Consider the following 22,358-nt stretch of genomic DNA (forward strand, 5'->3'; position numbering starts at 1 on the left):
TACTAATTCTCTTTGAAGATTTTATATTTCTTTTTAGATATTATAAGTACTTCGAATTCGAAAGAGTATTAGTACTGTACTGTAAATTCCGATTGCTGCCTTTCTTCTTAATAACTTTGTGTATTTTTATTTTGTAGATATTAGGCTCTAGCTAACATGTATTATATTTAATAATTAGTGTATATTGACTAAGCCTGTAATTGCAGAAAGATCTCTGTTAGTGGCATTAAATAAATATATAAATGAAGAATATTGCCTTTCGTACACGCTAATACGATCCACGACAGGTACTCTAAAACGTTGCCACAATAAATTCTCATTCAGTGTAATTTGTTCTGGGAAATTCTCAGAAATATCCCATCGCTTCGAATTCTCTGGTAATTGTGTCCAGTTCTAATTTGATTTACTCCAGCATGCTGTTATTGTACTGGATGTTTGAGCGGTCTAGACTTGAGTGAACGCATAACGGAAGTCTTCCATATAAATGTGGTTTCGAATAATTGCTATTTGAATCCAGGTCAGAACTCCAGGGGCTTCGACATGCGATAACTTCAGTGGACAGAATACAGATCAAAATCATGAACCTACTTAGAGGAGGATGAAACAGGAAACCTATTTATGCTTATTTGGAGCAAAACGCTGCACCATCCCTTCGTGAAGTAATAATAATGCTCACTGTGTGTCTGTTATCAAGTTGCACTGATCGGACTTCTCAAATGTAATCTTCATTGCCATAGAGAATGAAAAATGAAAACCTACCACCTGTTTTCCAGTCATTGACCGGGTCAGGGATGGAATGAATGAAGCAGATATAGGCTATTAGTACGATGGGGTCGCCACTCCCAAAGTGATTTATTAATGACTGATAGATGCTATGAAATGAGAATGGAGAGTGTTGCTGGAATGAAAGATGACAGGGAAAACCGGAGTACCTGGAGAAAAACCTGTCCCGCCTCCGCTTTGTCCAGCACAAATCTCACATGGAGTGACCGGGATTTGAACCGCGGTATCCAGCGGTGAGAGGCCAACGCGCTGCCGTCTGAGCCACGGAGGCTCCCATTACCATAGTATACGAGTCATTACAAACTTATCTAGTAAGTCACAACTCAAAAAGAACGCCTCAGACGAAACAAATTGAATAAAAAGAAGGCCTCAAACGAAATCAAATTGAATATTTTCTTAGACTTCAGTAATATTAAATTAATATAATGTGTTAGTATGTTGTGTTATCATCCCGAAGACGTCCGCCTCTTAATGACCATATAACAAAGTGTTCTAGTCAATGGAAGGCAGCCGTTGGTAAGTAGACTTCGGGACCACAAAACTCGTCATCATTCTGACGTAGAAGAAGTCTTTTGTTTCGTTCGATTTCTATGCCCCGCGTAGAATTTCGAGCGTCAGAAGAGAATGCATAGTAAGTTCGGCTTCATAACTTAGCAACTATAAATTATATATAAATTGTTAACATGTGGTAAAAAGGAGGGGAGAAAGAAATAATCTTAGAAATTAGTTTTGAAGTTCGCCTCTGTGGTGTAGTCGTCAGTGTGATTAGATGCCACCCCCGGAAGCCCGAGTTTGATTCCGGCTCTGCCACGAAATTTGGAAAGTGGTACGAGGGCTGGAACGGGGTCCACTCAGCCTCGGGAGGTCAACTAAGTAGAGATGGGTTTGATTCCCATCTCAGCCATCCTGGAAGTGGTTTTCCGTGGTTTCCCACTTCTTCTCCTGGCAAATGCCGGGATGGTACCTAATTTAAGGCCACGGCCGCTTCCTTCCCACTTCCTTGTCTATCCCTTCCAACCTTCCCATCCCACAACAAGGCCCCTGTTCAGCATAGCAGGTGAGGCCGCCTGGGCAAGGTACTGGACATTCTCCCCAGTTGTATCCCCCGACCCAGAGTCTGAAGCTCCATGACACTGCCTTTGAGGCGATAAAGGTGAGTCCAAGGGAAAATCCGACCCTGAAGGGTAAACATATGAAGAAGAAGAATTTGTCAATTTGTGCTGAAAGCGAGATTGTCGCGACTTCGTGTGCTAGATTGTTGCAAGTTGTATCGCACTTTCTTTTTCTCGTAGAGCTCTTAGCTACCATTGGCCACCATGTCTTCCATAACTTCGTGTACACGTCAGATGGAAAGTTGAAAATTGTGCTAAATTTGCAAATTATATTCGATCAAAATGGATCAAAAACTACCGTAAACGCGTTCACGAGGATAGAGGAATAACTGAGGAATCGAGTAAACCCAAGCAGTCTGCAACAAACCATGCCAAAGAGTATCGGCAAGAGATCGGACATGTTCGCGCAGCTTCTACCGCGTCTGTGGAGCCTGTGGACTGGGTGTCAGCTGAAGATCGTTCTCCAGCATTCCCCTTCATCGTTTGCTGCACCACTACCTACTCAATAATATCGACAAATACTATTGTTATATCTAATTCGAACCAAGTGATTTCAGTCACAAATATGTATTCTGCGCCATAAACCTTGTGGCCGTGTCTCTGACACAGCCTGCCCGTATTTTGTTGTTGTTATGCTATGAGCTGGTACATGGCTGCTTAGTCCGGACAAGGAAATTACTGGGAACTTGCATGATTCTGAGGTGTATGAAGAGGAGAAACGAGAATGACTACCTTCTTTGGCGCGAAAATCTCAGTGAATTTCACACACAGATCCTAAATGAAAATCAACTATGATAAAACAAATTAGATTCCGCAGTTATGATTTGAAATATGAGACAATATGGCAGATATAACCCAACTATGAACATATTTCTCCACCTCAGAGGATATACGTATATATGAACAATTATATGAGTATTTGCCATCACGCTCATGGTACGATTTCCTTTACCCATTGCAGAGAACACAAACAAAACGATAAGTGCGGAGTGAGCTTGTTTGTCTTGGAACGGATCACTTTGCGTCCTATTTGCTGAGGTAAACAAATACATTTACTGACACTACGCTGTAGCAAGTAGAATATGCAAAAGCGGTTTTCAATTACTTAGCCGGCCGAAATCCCCTTCACCTGTCTTCATCTTCATACAACGGATTTATTTTCATTTATCTCATTCCAGATGACAAACGATTTCAATCTCTCTAACACTTAGGAGGAAAGCTGTTTAAGTTCTCACAGGAAGACAAGAGAGAGAACAAACGAACGAGGAGTTGGAAGCGTGTTATATCAATCAGCAGATGTACTTTCCGTCCTTTTCAAGTGCTGCAAGAGATCTCGCGACCCAATTCTTCGGAGCAAGCTTGTAGATGTACATCAAGGGGTTGGTAAGAGCTATGTTATGATTCAGGACATAGTTGAAGGGATCATTTTTCTCTTGTTTCATGGAAAAAAATTCAAGAAACTCTTTCCCGGTAAGTTACAAAGGTAGGACGTTATAGTAAACATTTGTTATTGCCCCGACAAAGGGGCATTCATATAAAAATACTCTAATGAAAAATCTAAAAATTAACAATAATATCACTATTTAAAAAACAAATTATTTTAAAAAGGAATAATTTAATGTAAATTGAACCACCACACCTAATTTGAAGGTTAACTAGTAGGACCCCAAAATAAATGCAAAACTGACAGGTTATTGAACGATTGAAACAAATACGTGCAATTTAATTGGAACAGTACATTTATGACAAACATTCATAATAACTACGAATTCCTAATTGGAATCCTACGAATGGTTTAAATAAATTGACAAAATTTATTATGTTTGACGACATACATTTTCACTCAGAATGAATACAAGAATATTTTTTGCAAGTGGTTTTACGTCGCACCGACACAGATAGGTCTTATGGTGCCGATGGGATAGGAAAGGCCTAAGAGTTGGAAGGATGCGGCCGTGGCCTTAATTAAGGTACAGACCTAGCATTTGCCTGTTGTGAAATGGGAAATCACGGAAAACCATCTTCAAGCCTGACGACAGTGGGAATCGAACCCACTATCTCCCGGATGAAAGCTCACAGCCGCGCGCATCTGACCGCACGGCCAACTCGCTCGGTAATATACAAGAATCGTGTAGAAAGGAAACTAAATTGGAAGTACTCTATGTTTTGACAAAGAACTCCAAGTGTAAACGATCAAACCTACTACTTACCAGTAGAATAAAAAGAAACATTTTACCCAGCAAGTGGCTGCTTATATGTATCACGTAGCTGTCAGCTTGCATTCGGGAGATAGTGGGTTCGAACTCCAATGTCGGAAGCCCTGGTTTTCTGTGGTTTCACATATTCACACCGTGAAAATGCTTGGGTTGTACCTCAATCAAGGCCACAGACGCTTTCTTCTTACTCCTAGTAGTACTTTATGTTTTGACTAAGAACTCCACGTGTAAATGATCAAACCTAGGCCCTACTACTTACCAGTAGAATAAAAAGAAATATTTTACCCAGCGGGAGGCTGCGTGGTTTGGATCACATAGCAGTCACCCTCCTATCCCATCGTCGTCATAAGACTTGCGTGTGTCCGTGCGACATAAAGCACATTGTAAAATAAAAAGAAAGAAATATTTTACAAAGTTTTGCTGTAAGTTATGAAGGATCTGTTTGCAGCCCAATCATAACATTTCTGACGTGAGCTGAATGGTAAGCTTTGCGACAACGGTAACCCACGAATTAGGATGCAATGAAATTATTCACTGAGATAAAGAAGACAATGTTCAAAAATGGTTCTTTCTCCACCATTAAATTGTTGTACTTGGTTGATATTACCTGCATACATGTTTTTTGTTTTTTTGTTTTTTACTTTTGCTAGTTGCTTTACGCCGCACCGACACAGATAGGTCTGAAGACGACGATGGGAAAGGAAAGTTGGAAGGAAGCAGCCGGGTCCTTAATTAAGGTACAGCCGAAGCATTTGCCTGGTGTGAAAATGGGAAACCGCAGAAAACCATCTTCAGGGTTGTCGACAGTAGGATTCGAAACCACTATCTCCGGAATGCGAGCTCACGGCCGCGTGCCCCTGACCGCATACAGTTTAATACACGATAATAACCTTGAGGATTATCGAAGTACCTTAAGGATTTGTTTGTAGCTGTTAAAACTAATCATCTATGAGAATATACACGACCAACGAACTTACAGTATATCCAGTCATCTAGGAAACATCGATTCTCATCGATTCTTACCTCCCTATTTATGTCACGCTTCCACTGAAACGGTACCTGCAAATGGCAAATTAAGGGCACTAACTCTGATGGAAACTGAATATTGTCGGATGATTCGGTTGTAAATTTTTAAATACGTAAAATTATGTAGCAAGTAAATAAAATGGGAGCCTTTACAAGGAGCTCAGGACGAAAGGTTATTAAACACAATAAGTATTGTATATAACAGTACAAGGATATGAAAAAGGAATTAATAAATTATAGGATGCATCTTACCTTACTCCAAAATCTTCCTAAAGATTCCATCCACAAGTAACTTACCTAGAAAGAAGAAAACAGTATCATCAGAGATAATATATCGGAGGGAAAGAAACAACGAAGTGTAATGATATCTAAAAATTACGTTGTTAATAATAATAATAATAATAATAATAATAATAATAATAATAATAATATAATAATAATTATAATTTCGTGTGGCTACTTCTAGCCGAGTGCAGCCCTTGTAAGGCCATGTGTAGGTAACTGCGTGTTATTGTGGTGGAGGATAGTGTTATGTGTGGTGTGTGAGTTGGAGGGATGTTGGGAACAGCAGAAAAACCCAGCCCCTCGGCCATTGGAATTAACCAATGAAGGTTAAAATCCCCGACCCGGCCGGGAATCGAACCCGGGACCCTCTGAACCGAAGGCCAGTACGCTGACCATTCAGCCAACGAGTCGGACATAATAATAATTGTACCGGGCGGTACACCTCCACAATGCAAATTCTAATATTGCGCCAGTTTAAACTCCTCTACAGGAGAACGCTTGAACTTTAACAAACTATATTAATCCGAGGGTTTCTCGAAAGATGTCACCACAGTAAATTTGGTAATTTTGAAATGTCTGAACGGTGTCTATTTCGACTTGTGTTTGTTTCCTCCGGATCAAGAAATTTGGACGTTCTCTAACAGATGTCTCTACAAAAACTAAAATAACGCACTCTGGTGTAAAGGAATGAACTGTCCTGAAGAAATTTAACATTCATAAGTTTTGTTTTTGCTAAATTTTGTTCTGTGGTTTGAGAGTTGGCAATGTTAATCCTTTCTTTCCGCCAGTTTTGAAATTAGCCAATCCCGAATTTCTTAAATTAATTTTCGGCCAATCGGGGCTTTCTTCCCCAACCTGCTCTGTAACTGTGTTCTGTAACCAATAAACTGCTGTGGGTGTGTCTTATCATTCATGAAAGGTCTCGAATGTTCCACGAGGGTATATAAACTGCTGATTTTCTTGTCTCGGGGCCACTTCAGTAACATCTCTCCTAGTGTGATTATGTAGCAGGGGCGGGAAGCGCCTCTTTCTTCGGGCAGCAGTTCATCCATAAGGTAATGGCCATTTAATAACTTCATTTCTAGCTAGCTCAGCAGTTTAACCCGCGGGGCATGTTCGAAAACTTTTCTCATGTAACCTATCTTTAAAATGTAATAGACACTTGGTAAAACTTCGTCTCTTTAACTATAAATTGGGATAGAGAGTGCTAAACCCTCTCGAGCTCCCACTCCTATTGTTTTGAGGTCTTTGTTTTCACAACCGTTTCTTCCTTTCTTAATGTAATAAAGTCTTCTTATACAAGTCACCTCTTTAGTATGGGATTAGCCCTTGTGTATGCGGCCTACCTGCCAAGTAGGTTTTAAAAGTGTATTAGGAGTGCAAGTTTCGCCTCCAGTCAAGTTGGTATTTTGGGCCATGTAATCAACCTGCTTCTTTACTGAATAGGCCCAGTAGGTTGAGTATTTATTACCCCTGTTCTTGGTATGCCTTGAGGGCAGTTTGAAGTATAGTTTATTGTGGCCTTTGATGGGCTTGAACCTTGAGAGCGGGTTTGCTCTTTCTTAAATTTGGTTTCTGTGTGCCTCGAGGAGGCTTAATATGGTAATCAGGAGCCAGTGCTCCTTGGCATGATTGGGGTTTTCTGCCCCTTTGTTTGAACTTGGTATATAGGTAAAGTTGGGCTTATAGCTCAAAGTTCGTGAGTGTCGGGCTCGAAACCAGAATTTTGTAATGAACTAAAATTGTACTTTCTTAATTTGTTGATTTGCTACTTGGTACCTGTTATACAGTATTCTGTTATTGTTTATCTGAAAAGAAAATATTACCTTTGTTAAAGTTTAAATTAACTTTAATTTCGTAAGTTGAGACCTATTCCCGCCCGCACCTTCTTTCACCTCTGCTGTTCCACAGATACCTCGGAACAATAATCATAATCATAATATAAATAATAATAATAATAATAATAATAATAATAATAATAATAATAATAATAATAATAATAATAAAGGTATTGCTTTTTACGTTCTGCTATCTTCGCGGTTTAAGGAGACACCAGTAGTTGGATGAATTAATTTATAATCATGGTGATATAAGAAAAAATATCATGTAAAGCAGCGTTCTAAAACACGCACGTAGGGTACATTATTGATCGATGTCCAGGCCTGTAATCTCATTGTTTTTTCCCCTTGAAATACAAATTACTGACACTCAGTCGAATTTTTAACTATAGCACGAATTTTAAGAGTACTGTTGTTTCAGGAACTGAAACTGGGTGCACTTCACTTCTGGAGGTATAACTGCGGTTTGAACTGTGGATACCTAATTTAAGTGCCAGCTAAAACAAATATATATATATATATACAGGGTGTTAGGTGTATACGTGCAGATATTAAGCTAGTCGGCTAAGAAAAATACATCTCATAATATATGCTATGTACTTTTTACCTTGTCCTATTAGTTTGCCCATAACTGAGCCAAATATTTCAGGACCTAATGTGTTTTGAACGGCCGTAGCAGGATACGCCGGTGATGTCATTCTGTCCACGCGTAGCGGAAGTACAGTAGCCGAGTATAGGGCTTGTTGAACCTGTTTCTTATCGCAGGCCAACACATGTTGTTGTGCACTTCCCCTAAAGGCTTGGCAAGTAGAAGAGGATGACTCACGTGCCAGGTCACTTGCTGTACTCGAAAACCGGTGTAGGGTACTCTGTGTGAAAAGTACACAGAATCCTTACAGTGACGTCGAAGATCCGTACAAGCACATACGTGCGAATCAAGTGTTGTGTATTTGTGTACGATTTTTAAGACGTCAATGGCATTACTCAGTGATCCAAGCTGACAAAATGAAAGGAAATGGTTAATAAGTAAATGAAATATGGGCGCAACATTTCTGTGCTGTTATTGCGACAGTCTACGATGAATTTCTGACAATAGACAATGCGGGTTGTCTATGCTTATTCATAAACTTTTTAGGTCATTGAAAGGACGGTGGACACTGAAAGAAAAGGCTATAAGTATTCAGTGAAATTGTTATTAATGAGACAAATTTCAAAAACCGTAGTTGCATCCATCGTGAACATTGCTCGAAGGAAAAAGACCTACTGTGGAATTTCCGCCGGGCATTTCTAATAGAAGGCTTATTCTTCTTTTTCCTAATCTGTTTACCCTCCAGGGTTGGTTTTTCATGGGACTCAGCAAGGGATCCCACCTCTATCGCCTCAAGGGTAGTGTCCTGGAGCGTGAGACATTGGATCGGGGATACAACTGGGGAGAATGACCAGTACCTCACCCAGGCGGCCTCACCTGCTATGCTGAACAGGGGCCTTGCGGGGGTATGGGAAGATTGGAAAGGATAGACAAGGAAGAGGGAAGGAAGCGGCCGTGGCCTTAAGTTAGGTACCATCCCGGCATTTGCCTGGAGAAGGGGGAACTACGGGAAACAACTTTCAGGATGGCTGAGTTGGGAATCGGACCACCTCTACTCATTTGACCTCCCGAGGCTAAGTGGACCCCGTTCCAGCCCTCGTACCACTTTTCAAATTTCTTGTCAGAGCTGGAAATCGAACCCGAGCTTCGGGGGTGGCAGCTAATCACACTAACCACTGCACCACAGAGGCGGACGGAAGGCTTATTACTGAACAGTAAGTACCGATAGGTAAAATGATGACTGTAATGGACCCGTTTAATTAGAACTTCCGTAAAAATAATATTACTACTACTACTACTACTAATAATAATAATAATAATAATAATAATAATAATAATAATATCTTTACGTTCCACTAACTAATTTGCACGGTTGTCGGAGACGCTGAAATGCCAGAATTTTTTATCGCAGTATTTTTAATGCAAATAAATCTACAGACACGAGACTGACGTATTTGAGCACCTTCAAATCCCACCGGACTGAGCCAAGACCAAGTCTCCCAAGTTGGGTTCAGAAGGCCAGCACTTTACGCAGTGCTGCACCAATCATCTTGCCGGGCTGAGTGGCTCAGACGGTTGAGGCACTGGCCTTCTGAGTCCAGTCTTGACAAGGTGCTCAAATACGTCAGCCTTGTGTCAGTAGATTTACTGGTACGTGAAGAACTCCTATGGTACTAAATTCCTGCAAATCCGCGTCTCCGAAAACCGTGAAAAGTAGTTAGTGGGACGTAAAGCCAATGACATTATTATCATCATCTTACCTGCACAGTTCATAGGGGTATCTTACCTGGAGTTCCTCATAGGTACGTTATTAGAGCTTTCAGAGGACGCTCCGTTTCGACTACGCCGAAACATGTGGTTTTTACACGATGGTCCACCACCTGATATAAGCCGCTTACTGCGTGATCATTTGGATCAGTCCTTTGGTCTATGGCGAATAGGACGACATGGACCCATCAATTGGCCCGCCAGATCTCCAATGGATATTACGGAAGACTGGATTCGGAGAAGTGATTTTCTTTTGTTAGTTGCTTTACGTCGCACCAACACAGAGAGGTCTTATGGCGACAATCGGACAAGAAAGGCCTAGGAATGGTAAGAAAGTGGTCGTGGCCTTAATTAAGGTTCAACCCCCGCAATGCCTGGTGTGAAATTGGGAAACCACGGAAAACCATCTTCAGGGCTGCCGACATTGGGGTTCGAAGCCCCAATCTCCCGGATGCGAGCTCACAGCTGTGCGCTCCTAACCGTATGGCCAACTCGCCGGGTACGGAGAAGTGAAGCCTGCAGAGTAGTCCAGGGAGGTCACTTGAACAATTGCTACGTGTTTCACATTGGTATGCCAGATGTTACACCATTTCTGCAGCGTATTGAGTTGGGAGTTCAGTTCTCAATCGATGTAGTATTTTGAGTCTCGATAGTTCGATATTCTCATAAATCCGAGCAGAAAAATTGAAGTACCGGTAACAAAAATTATAAATCTAGAGTTTCAGTTCGCGATTGCCTTGTACGTGGCGCAAGCTGAACACAACACACGGAAGACGTGCTTGTTAAAACGCTAGATATTGACCTTGAACACAGCATGGCAGTTCTTCATTCTACACTGTACTGGTTTGGGTACATTGCGTGTGTGTGTCTGTTGATGTGCATGTTTGATGTTTATACACAAAACCTGTTTGTCACACTTTGTCCTCTAGTGCTAACCACAATACGAAGATACACCTTGACTCATCGCAAAGAGACCTGGTTCTGGTCTTACGCATACTATCCTGTAGTAAACTACTGCGAGCGATGTAGGCACGGGTGAAGTACATTTCATCTTGTTTCCTCCTACACCACGCATATTTTACTATTTTCTTCCCTGCCTTTCAGCTCCTAATGATTTGTTAATAATAATACCGGTAATGTTATTTGCTTTACGTCCCACTAACTACTCTTACTGTTTCTGGAGGCGCTGAGGTGCTGTAATTTAGTCTCGCAGGAGGTCTTTTTACGCGCCAGTAAATCTACCGACACGAGGCTGACTTATTTGAGCATCTTCGAATACCATCGGACTGAGCCAAGATCGAGCCTGCCAAGTTGGGGTCAGAAGGCCAGCGCCTCAACCGTCTGAGCCACTCTGCCCGGCAGCAAAAAAATATTATTATTATTATTATTATTATTATTATTATTATTATTATTATTACCGGGCGAGTTGGCCGTGCGGTTAGAGACGCATGGCTGAGAGCTTGCATCCCGGAGATAATGGGTTCGAATCCCACTCTCGGCAGCCCAGAAGATGGTTTTCCGTGGTTTCCCATTTTCACACCAGGCAAATGCTAGGGCTGTACCTTAATTAAGGCCACGGCCGCCTCCTAACTCCTAGGCCTTTGCTATCCCATCGTCCTATATGACCTATCTGTATCGGTGCGTCGCACCGACACAGATAGGTTTTATGGCGACAGATATAACTAAGGACTAGGATCGGGAAGGAAGCAACCGTGGTCTTAATTAAGGTACAGCCCTAGCATTTTCCTGGTGTGAACATGAAAAACCACGGAAAATCATCTTTAAAGCTGCCGACAGAGGGATTCGAAGCCAGTACATCCCGAATATTGGATACTGTTCGAACTTTAGCGACTGCTACTATCAAGCTCGGTGATGATTTAAGAGTGGATTTCTGCCGCTGGTTAATTGATCAAGCACTCAATCCAGAATTTCTGTCAAGTGTATTAGTGACACATGAGGCAATTTTTATAGAAGGAGTGTTTAATATTTAGTATACCAAGGCAACCTCTAGCAGCGGCTCTCAATTAATATCTGGATGGATGCAGTGGGAAGTCTGTCTCTTTGACCAATCGTCTTTTTATTAGCGTTATTTTGCTTTACGTCCCACATACTATTTATACCGTTTTCTGAGACGCTGAGGTGACGAAATTTCATATCGCAGGAGTTCATTTACGTGCCAGTATTTCTACGACACGAGACTGACGTATGTGTGCCCCATCAAATATCATCAGACTGAGCCAAGATTGAACCTGCCAAGTTGGAGGTCGGAAGATAAGGACCTCAACGGTCTCAGACACTCAGACCGGTACCAATCACCTTACTTGCATAAATTTGATCGGTGTAGCTTTCCTTATGGTGACGATGGGACGGGAAAGGAAGCGATCGTGGCATTCATGACGTTACAGCCCCAGCATTTGCCTGGTGTGAACATGGAAAACCACGGTAAACCACCTTTAGGGCTGCCGACAGAGGGGTTGGAACCCACTATATCCCACTCATGAGCTGTGGAATATCCCCATTCAATAGGACAAGGCAGTTTCCAGCACCGGTTCTAATTAATATCAGGATGGGTGTAGTTGGAGGTCGGTTACATCTTTTTATTAATGTTATCTTGCTCCTGTACAGTAGATACAGTACGTTACTGGAGCTTTCAGAGGACGTGTCGCTTCGACTACGCCGAACCACGTGGATTTTACACGATGGTGCAGACATTTCCTCAACGGTAGACAGGACGATGTGGAACTATCAATTGGCCAGCCCTTATTCCAGTGGATTGTTATGCCTGGGGGGACATGAGAAACAAAGTATACCGAACTGAGGTAACCACTTCGGATGACCTCCGTGAACGTATGTTTAAGCACCAGAGGATATTCTGAACCACAGTGGTGTCTTGGCTCGAATGACAAGTTGCTTTACGTCGCACCGACACAGATAGGTATTATAGCGATGACGGGGCAGGTAAGGGTTAGGAGTGGGAAGGAAGCAACCATGGCCTTAATTAAGGTACAGCCCCAGCATTTGCCTTGTGTGAAAATGGGAAACCACGGAAAACCATCTTCAGGGCTACCGACAATGGGGTACGAACCCACTATCTCCCGAATACTGGATACTGGTAGCACTTAAGCGACTGCAGCTATCGAGCTCGGTGTACCAGTAAATATACCGACACGAGGCTGACGTATTTGAGCACCTTCAAATACCACTGCACGGGGCCAGGTTCGAACATGCGAAGTTGGAGTCAAAAGGCTGGCACCTCAATCGTTTTAGCCACTCAACCAGACAGGAAGCACGAAATGTAGGTACGTTTAATTTACTTAGATGTATAATATGTCCATTTTTCGTTTGAAACAAAACGTTCGATGTGCTTCGATAATTTAATTCTGATTCTACTCATATGGATATCCTATGCCATGCATTTGTTCGTTGGCGCAAGGAACTGTCTTCCTTCTTCTACCTTTACGAAATGCACAACGGGGATCGTACCGCATTTCACGTCCCGGCGTGCGTATCCCAATCAATAATTATATCACACGCTCGTATAGGTCGCGCACCGGCACAGGTTTTCAGGTCATTTCCATACTCACTAGACCACAGGGCTGACGACCACAGATATCCCTATCCCCTAAAGGACGTAACAGCAAATGAACCAGTATTAACGCTGAGAATTCAATACATCTCCAGGGTCCGAAACCGATAACTAGTATTGTCTGAAACCCCTAAGACGGAAACTAAATACTAACAACAACAAACCAGTCTGGCGATAATGTAACGTAACATGTTGTAGACTGGTAGCCTTCAGCTGTTACCGTAGGTCAGTTGCTCGTAAACATAAAACCAGTTTGGCAAGTATATTACGTAACATCTCGTGGCATGGAATAGGGAGCGCTCAGCTGTTACAGTAGTACATTTGCTCTTAAACAGAACAGAAACCAGTTTGGCAGGGATGGCGCGTGACTTGCCTGTTATCAAAGGAAAGCTATTCATTCACCAGAACAAGGCATACTACCTATTCTAAAAACATTGTACCCCTTTGCTCTCGAAAATAACTTCCGAGGATTACTAAAAGTTTGATATATAGTGGTTCGTCACATCGTTCTCTATTGCTACAATAAATATCTGCACGTATACACCTAACACCCTGTATAGCACACCATTACTGAAACAACTTTTACATCAAACAGGCTGGCACACACACGATGTACACGAGACTAGCAGGTCATCCAGTTAATGCAGAACTGCAGCTGAGGCTGCCGTTTCCTGCCGGCCCGGCAATAGTCTACAAGAGTAAGCTAGAGCGACTGCTGATAAATTCCAACACTAGCAGTACTCGCGCATGTTACTAAAGGAGAGGTTCCTCGTGAAGCAGATTGGGCTTCTCCAATATCGGCTGTTTTGAGAATTTACATTCCCCCTGTCCCCACTAAGTGAAACCACGCTTCGTCTGAAAAGAGGATGAGATTTTTCGTCATGTTCTTTATTCGAAATCCATTCAATACATCTAACTCTACACACAGGTTCACCCGGTTTAAGTTATTGCACCACACTACATAAATAATTTCGTAGTCCTTTGTAAGGAACCGTAAAATGTTCCCGTTTACTGAGAAAGACGGCTAAGGGATTTCTTACGAAAATGTTTCAGGCGTTGTCTACAAGATTTTCTTCTGGTTAGCACTTACGTCCAGTTTTATTTCGTCTACCCAATATAAGGTACGGCCAAACTTTCAGAACACATCCCTCACGCGCAGATGAAGGAAATACAGTATATTATATCGACATCGGTCAGTAAATGTTTTATTTCCATGTTACAATTCATTTTCCAGAACTCAAGCACATTAATTATGATAAACAATAAGGAACGGAACGTGCCAGCATACCACATGAAATGTTCAAAATGCCCTCCGTTAGCATCAACCTGCCGTCGCATTGAATCCCGGTTGCGCGGGTGGCATGTGGTACTCGTGTAGTACGAATTCTAACCACTTGGATATGACTTCCTGTTTCAAAAAAGTTAACAGGGATTTGAGCTACAATCGCTTCGGTGAAAAGCTAGCAGCGTTATTATTGCATTGTAACCTCCATCATTGGTGTGCTATTTACTGTTCCTAGCAAGAATTACCAAGGGCTGTGGTAGCCTAAGTTAATTAATTAATTAATATCATTTTTCATCAATCTGAAGATGAAATTGAAGAATTACTACATTTAATTACAGCAACAATATTATATCTAAACGACTTCTGGAGTACAACAAAACAATAACGTTGCTACATGCTTCATTTCAATCATATAATCTGCCGATAAACCACGCAAGTGAAACAGAGATCTGAGGATATTTTTCATCAGTTATCGACAGTACCAATTAACACGAAAAAGAAATTTCATCGTATGGCAAATTAAGACAAATATTCCATCTGAACTTCCAAAAGGGGAGTTTCTGTGGTTATAACTACTGTTTTGATGAAATGTTTCAAAGGAATTCTTATTTTGGTGTTTACATCATTTTAAATGTACTGTGTGTCTCCCATTAATTTTTTAACGGGAAAAGAATGCAACTGATTCAGGCAGTCAAAATTTGAATATGTTTCGTGTTAATATACACAATACATGTATATTACTTGTTGCTCAGAATACTTTTTATTCTAGAAAAACATTTGAACGTGACAATTTAAGTCTTCGTAAAGTCGCAAATACACTGACTGACAGAGCAAATGCAACACCAAGAAGGAGTGGTCAGAACTTTATGCCAATTGCAGGGTAGACTGACGTCACTGAGGTATGCTCATGATGTGAAATGCGCCGCTGTGCTGCGCACGTAGCGAACGATAAATGGGACACGGCGTTGGCGAATGGCCCACTTCGTACCGTGATTTCTCAGCCGACAGTCATTGTAGAACGTGTTGTCGTGTGCCACAGGACACGTGTATAGCTAAGAATGCCAGGCCGCCGTCAACGGAGGCATTTCCAGCAGACAGACGACTTTACGAGGGGTATGGTGATCGGGCTGAGAAGGGCAGGTTGGTCGCTTCGTCAAATCGCAGCCGATACCCATAGGGATGTGTCCAAGGTGCAGCGCCTGTGGCGAAGATGGTTGGCGCAGGGACATGTGGCACGTGCAAGGGGTCCAGGCGCAGCCCGAGTGACGTCAGCACGCGAGGATCGGCGCATCCGCCGCCAAGCGGTGGCAGCCCCGCACGCCACGTCAACCGCCATTCTTCAGCATGTGCAAGACACCCTGGCTGTTCCAATATCGACCAGAACAATTTCCCGTCGATTGGTTGAAGGAGGCCTGCACTCCCGGCGTCCGCTCAGAAGACTACCATTGACTCCACAGCATAGACGTGCACGCCTGGCATGGTGCCAGGCTAGAGCGACTTGGATGAGGGAATGGCGGAACGTCGTGTTCTCCGATGAGTCACGCTTCTGTTCTGTCAGTGATAGTCACCGCAGACGAGTGTGGCGTCGGCGTGTAGAAAGGTCAAATCCGGCAGTAACTGTGGAGCGCCCTACCGCTAGACAACGCGGCATCATGGTTTGGGGCGCTATTGCGTATGATTCCACGTCACCTCTAGTGCGTATTCAAGGCACGTTAAATTCCCACCGCTACGTGCAGCATGTGCTGCGGCCGGTGGCTCTCCCGTACCTTCAGGGACTGCCCAATGCTCTGTTTCAGCAGGATAATGCCCGCCCACACACTGCTCGCATCTCCCAACAGGCTCTACAAGGTGTACAGATGCTTCCGTGGCCAGCGTACTCTCCGGATCTCTCACCAATCGAACACGTGTGGGATCTCATTGGACGCCGTTTGCAAACTCTGCCCCAGCCTCGTACGGACGACCAACTGTGGCAAATGGTTGACAGAGAATGGAGAATCATCCCTCAGGACACCATCCGCACTCTTATTGACTCTGTACCTCGACGTGTTTCTGCGTGCATCGCCGCTCGCAGTGGTCCTACATCCTACTGAGTCGATGCCGTGCGCATTGTGTAACCTGCATATCGGTTTGAAATAAACATCAATTATTCGTCCGTGCCGTCTCTGTTTTTTCCCCAACTTTCATCCCTTTCGAACCACTCCTCCTTGGTGTTGCATTGTCACTGTCAGTCAGTGTATTCATCAGGAACATATTACGTACACGCGTACATGTTAATTACAGAGTGCCTTTCAGCGTTTAGTCTGCAAGCCTCTATGAATTAATTCCTCTGTTTTAGCGGCTCCACATTCCTCTGTTTGCAGGTAACCTTGTCACCTTGATTAGTTCCACACCCTTTAATATTTAATCGTTATAATATCTATCTGTCGTAGTCTTGGTCTTCTTCTATTTCTCTTAATCTCCATGGCGGAGGCCATTATTTCTAGGCAATATATCCCCCACCATTCACCCCACATGACTCCACCACCGAAACAAGTTAGTGCTCACAGTTTCATCCATTGGATTCATTCCTAACAGCCGTACGCAACAATGTACATGTCCTATAAATTTGGCCTTTCTCTTCCCTAATTCAATGACGAGATTTCTTTTCTCATTCAGCTAGTTCAATATTTCGTCATTTGATTCCTTACACGAATTAACCCAGCAGTACCGTACGATACCAGCATTCATACGATTTTTCAGCCTCTAATCGATTTTAGTGCGATCCAATTATGTTTTTATCTCATTCTCGGATTTGCATGCTGGGATGAGTCAGCTTAAGTAATATTTGTCACTCGACTGTTCTCCTCTACAATATCACCTCAGATTTTCCCATTGTTCGGGCGCCATATATTTGGCTGCTCCCTTGAAGTAAGTATGCTTATTATTGCTTCATTTTGCCTTAACCTTTATCTTTGCTGTTGAATATCATCACTGGCAGATTTCCTTGACTGCCTGTGATACCACACAGTAGGTAGTTTCACGGCTAGGTCAATACCATGTCACGCCAGACATTATTATTATTATTATTATTATTATTATTATTATTATTATTATTATTATTATTATTATTATTCCCGGGTGTCTGTGGAACGCAGAGGTGATGAAAGAAGGTGGGAGCTTGAAGGGGTCTAACTACAGTTTCAAAATTAATTTAAAACTTTACCAAAGTTTATATTTCTTTAGAATTTCAAAAATCAACAAATAACAACATAACAGGTACAATTAGCAATGCTGAAACAAGTCAAGGAAAGCACAATATTAGTCAATTCAACAGGTCCAGGGCTTCAAGCCCCTCGCTTTACAATTCTTGAGCACCCAGCTCAAATTTACAAAAGAGCACGAATTTATTCAAGGGCAGAAATCCCCTAATTCAAGAGCACTTGCTCTCCAAAATACAATATCTAGCCTTCCAGAGGCACTCGTTACAATTACAAAACTTGAAAAAGAGTTAACAGGCTCTCCGTTTTCTTTCAGCCTCCTCAAGGCAACATCAAAAATCTGGCCTTCCATGGCCCAACTTACAATTTGAAACAGGGTTACGTTGTACCCAACCTATAGGGCCTTTGCGGAAAAGAACAGGCTAAGTAAATGGTCCGAAACACAAAATGAAAGGAGGCGTACTGCGCTCCAAGATAATGAAAAACCTAAGGGGCTCTAGGCCAATGAAACAGGGGCTATTCCCAAACTACTGAGGTGACTCGTATAGAAATTACTTTAGCACATTACAGAAGGAAAAACAGTTACAAATGTAGTCACCTCAAACCAAGATGAAGGGGAGCTCGAGAGGGTAAATCACTCTCTATCCCCGATTTACAGTTAAAGATTTTATGAAATTTTTACACTAGCTAGAAAAAAGTTACATTTTAGAAAAATTGTTACATAGTTAAAGATTGGGACCTTTCCCTCGGATTAAACTGCGGAGGTAGCAAGAAAGAATAAAGTTACCTTGAAGATGTTCTGGTTGCCGACGAAAGAGGCCGTCCGCCTCCTGCTTAACACTCAGAAAGATGACGACCAATTGGCCATGAAACGTGAAAAGCCGCAGTTCATAAACCCTCAGGGAACGTTCGAGATCATTCAAGACTAAACAAGCCACACCCTCTCAATTTTATTGTTAGATTTCAAAAGTAACACTCAGAATCGAACAAGAAGCCTGTGATAGGTGGAAAATTAGTTACAGAAATTAGGGATTGGCTAAATTCAAAACTGGCGGAAAGAAAAAGGAAATATTGCCAACCCAAAAATAAATGAACATTAATCAGTTACACAAACCTAGAAATACAAAACTTCTTCAAATTATAAGTTCTTTCACTTCGCACCAGGGTCCTCTGTGGGAAAAGGTCCAAGCTTCTTGATGAATGTCAAACAAAACAAGAAGAAATTCACTCAGGTTAGGCAACTGCACAACAAAATTACATAATATTTCGGTGGTGACATATTCTGATTAAAGTTCTAACTTGTTGTATTATAGGTTTAACTTTTGATTGATAGAGGAGTTCTTTTAGGCGCTAATTTTGAATGCGCGGCGTTGAAGTGTACCTCCTGGTACAATTATTATTATTATTATTATTATTATTATTATTATTATTATTATTATTATTATTATTATTATTATTATTATTATTATTATTATTATTATTGTTGTTATTATTATTATTATTATAAATATCATCCTCAGTATATGTATAGTGGATTACGACAACAGAATTATGATATTATAGTTTCACTGTCCTTATGCGCACTCAAACATGACGCCTCGATTAAAACAAAAAGTAAATTGCTTATATAACAAAAAGTAAACTAAAGTAGACTAAATAATATAATGAACTTTATGTGAAATGCTAGCAGTTTGATTTTTGTTCCAGGAATGTCACGCTCGGCAGACCTTCGCCTGCTTCATAATGACAATTTAGACATCGTCCATGTACTTATAGAGCCAACAAATATTGCAATTATGTCAATTGAAGACTTAGCTGATGAGGATGACAGGGATCTCCTCGATAACCGAAGTGGGTGGTAGCAGCGAGCATAAGAAGACGTGGCCATGTTCAAGAATCTGACGACGGGACCAACAAATGCCTTTCGCGGCCTGAAGAGAACTCGTTCAGTGATAAGGACGATCTAGACCAACCCACATCAAAGAGAGTTTGTGACGCTATGGATCATTCCATGTTAAGAACAGAATTGCTCTTATGGCAACAGGGTTTCGACGTTGAACAGCTCTGCTGAACAGCATCACGGTGTTTATGATTCGTAGATCTAGAGAAAGCATATGACAGGGTACCGAGGGAAAAGATGTTCGCTATACTGGGGGACTATGGAATTAAAGGTAGATTATTAAAATCAATCAAAGGCATTTATGTTGACAACTGGGCTTCAGTGAGAATTGATGGTAGAATGAGTTCTTGGTTCAGGGTACTTACAGGAGTTAGACAAGGCTGTAATCTTTCACCTTTGCTGTTTGTAGTTTACATGGATCATATGCTGAAAGGTATAAAATGGCAGGGAGGGATTCAGTTAGGTGGAAATGTAGTAAGCAGTTTGGCCTATGCTGACGACTTGGTCTTAATGGCAGACTGTGCCGAAAGCCTGCAGTCTAACATCTTGGAACTTGAAAATAGGTGCAATGAGTATGGTATGAAAATTAGCCTCTCGAAGACTAAATTGATGTCAGTAGGTAATAAATTCAACAGAACGGAATGTCAGATTGGTGATACAAAGCTAGAACAGGTCGATAATTTCAAGTATTTAGGTTGTGTGTTCTCCCAGGATGGTAATATAGTAAGTGAGATTGAATCAAGGTGTAGTAAAGCTAATGCAGTGAGCTCGCAGTTGCGATCAGCAGTATTCTGTAAGAAGGAAGTCAGCTCCCAGACGAAACTATCTTTACATCGGTCTGTTTTCAGACCAACTTTACTTTACGGGAGCGAAAGCTGGGTGGACTCAGGATATCTTATTCATAAGTTAGAAGTAACAGACATGAAAGTAGCAAGAATGATTGCTGGTACAAACAGGTGGGAACAATGGCAGGAGGGAACTCGGAATCTGGAGATAAAGGCTAATTTAGGAATGAACTCGATGGATGAAGCTGTACGCATAAACCGGCTTCGGTGGTGGGGTCATGTGAGGCGAATGGAGGAGGATAGGTTACCTAGGAAAATAATGGACTCTGTAATGGAGGGTAAGAGAAGTAGAGGGAGACCAAGACGACGATGGTTAGACTCGGTTTCTAACGATTTAAAGATAAGAGGTACAGAACTAAATGAGGCCACAACACTAGTTACAAATCGAGGATTGTGGCGACGTTTAGTAAATTCTCAGAGGCTTGCAGACTGAACGCTGAAAGTCATAACAGTCTATAATGATAATGTATGTATGTATGTATGTATGTATGTATGAAATCGCACACGCAAGCTGATAAATCAGCGATTGTGTAATCTGATTTGTCAAATGACCTAGCGTTTAGACAGCAGTTACCACGAAACGAAAGTCTGCACCGTCTTTGAAATTGCTTCGATATTTCGACATTTTCCAGGACCTAAAACGAATACAGTTGAACAGGATGGAATATTCCCTCAAAGGAAAGAGTGTCCGGTGACCAAGCGAAATTATGTACATAACAAAGGGACGTTCCACACGCAGTCCACGGGTTATACACAAAATCACAGTTCAAGAGAAAATGGAAGAAAACGTTTGCGGTTACCCTATAAATCCCCATTGTTTTCAGTGATTTTTAAATCATGTGCATATCTAAACCTTCTCATGGATCTGTATATTCTATATCTGAAGTTTGGTCGAGATCTATCCAGCCGTTTCGCCGTGATGGTGGAACAGACGCACAAACAGACACGAAAGCTAAGAACTACTGATACGGTCCTAAGTTAACCTAAATCGGATAAACATCTAAAAAATTGGCAAAATAAACAAAATTACAGGGAGTTGACCCTTTACAACTTAATTTAAATAGATGAGCACGGGCACGTTTATAAGTGCAGACCTTCATTTCGAGATTTACTGCTTTTAAACGGTAGGTCATATCAGCAAACGAATTCCGACATCAGACACCACTTTTAGTGTTCTACATGGTTGGTGTTATTTTATCGTTATCTCCTATATTTATGGCTTATAATGAGTTGGAAACATTAAATAGGGTGAAATTTGGGTACAGTTTTTACCATTACTTAATTTTTCGGATACTTATGTGGCAGTTGGAATCATAAAATTTGGCTAGCATATGGCCAATGGTCGTGTCAATGTGCGTACCGCACTTGAAGATTCTATCTTTCCTTTAAGTCTGCCAAACGATAATATATACCTGTAAAAAGTACAAAATAAATTAAAACTAAAGTTGAGAAATGAAGCTCTCTCTAACGTATAACGGATCGAGATACGACAATATGTCATAGGACCAAAGTTGAAGATCTCTCGAAATTGAAAAGGCGCAGAAAGTAGTCATTTTCAACGCTATTTTAAGATTAAACGAAATTATGATCATAACAAAAGTTGTCTAAAATGAAGGGGTGTTTCACATGTAGTCCACAGATTTTTACAGAAAATCAATAGTATAAGAGAAAACGGAAGAAAACTGTTGTGTTTTCCCTATAAACCCCCACTCTATTCAGTGATTTGTAAATCATATGACCGAGCTCGATAGCTGCAGTCGCTTAAGTGCGGCCAGTATCCAGTAATCGGGAGATAGTGGGTTCGAGTTCCACTGTCGGCAGCCTTGAAGATGGTTTTCCGTGGTTTCCCATTTTCACACCAGGCAAATGCCGGGACTGTACCATAATTAAGGCCACGGCCGCTTCCTTCCAACTCCTGGGCCTTTTCTA

The sequence above is a fragment of the Anabrus simplex genome, chromosome 1, assembly GCF_040414725.1.
Source record: "Anabrus simplex isolate iqAnaSimp1 chromosome 1, ASM4041472v1, whole genome shotgun sequence".
NCBI lineage: Eukaryota > Metazoa > Arthropoda > Insecta > Orthoptera > Tettigoniidae > Anabrus > Anabrus simplex.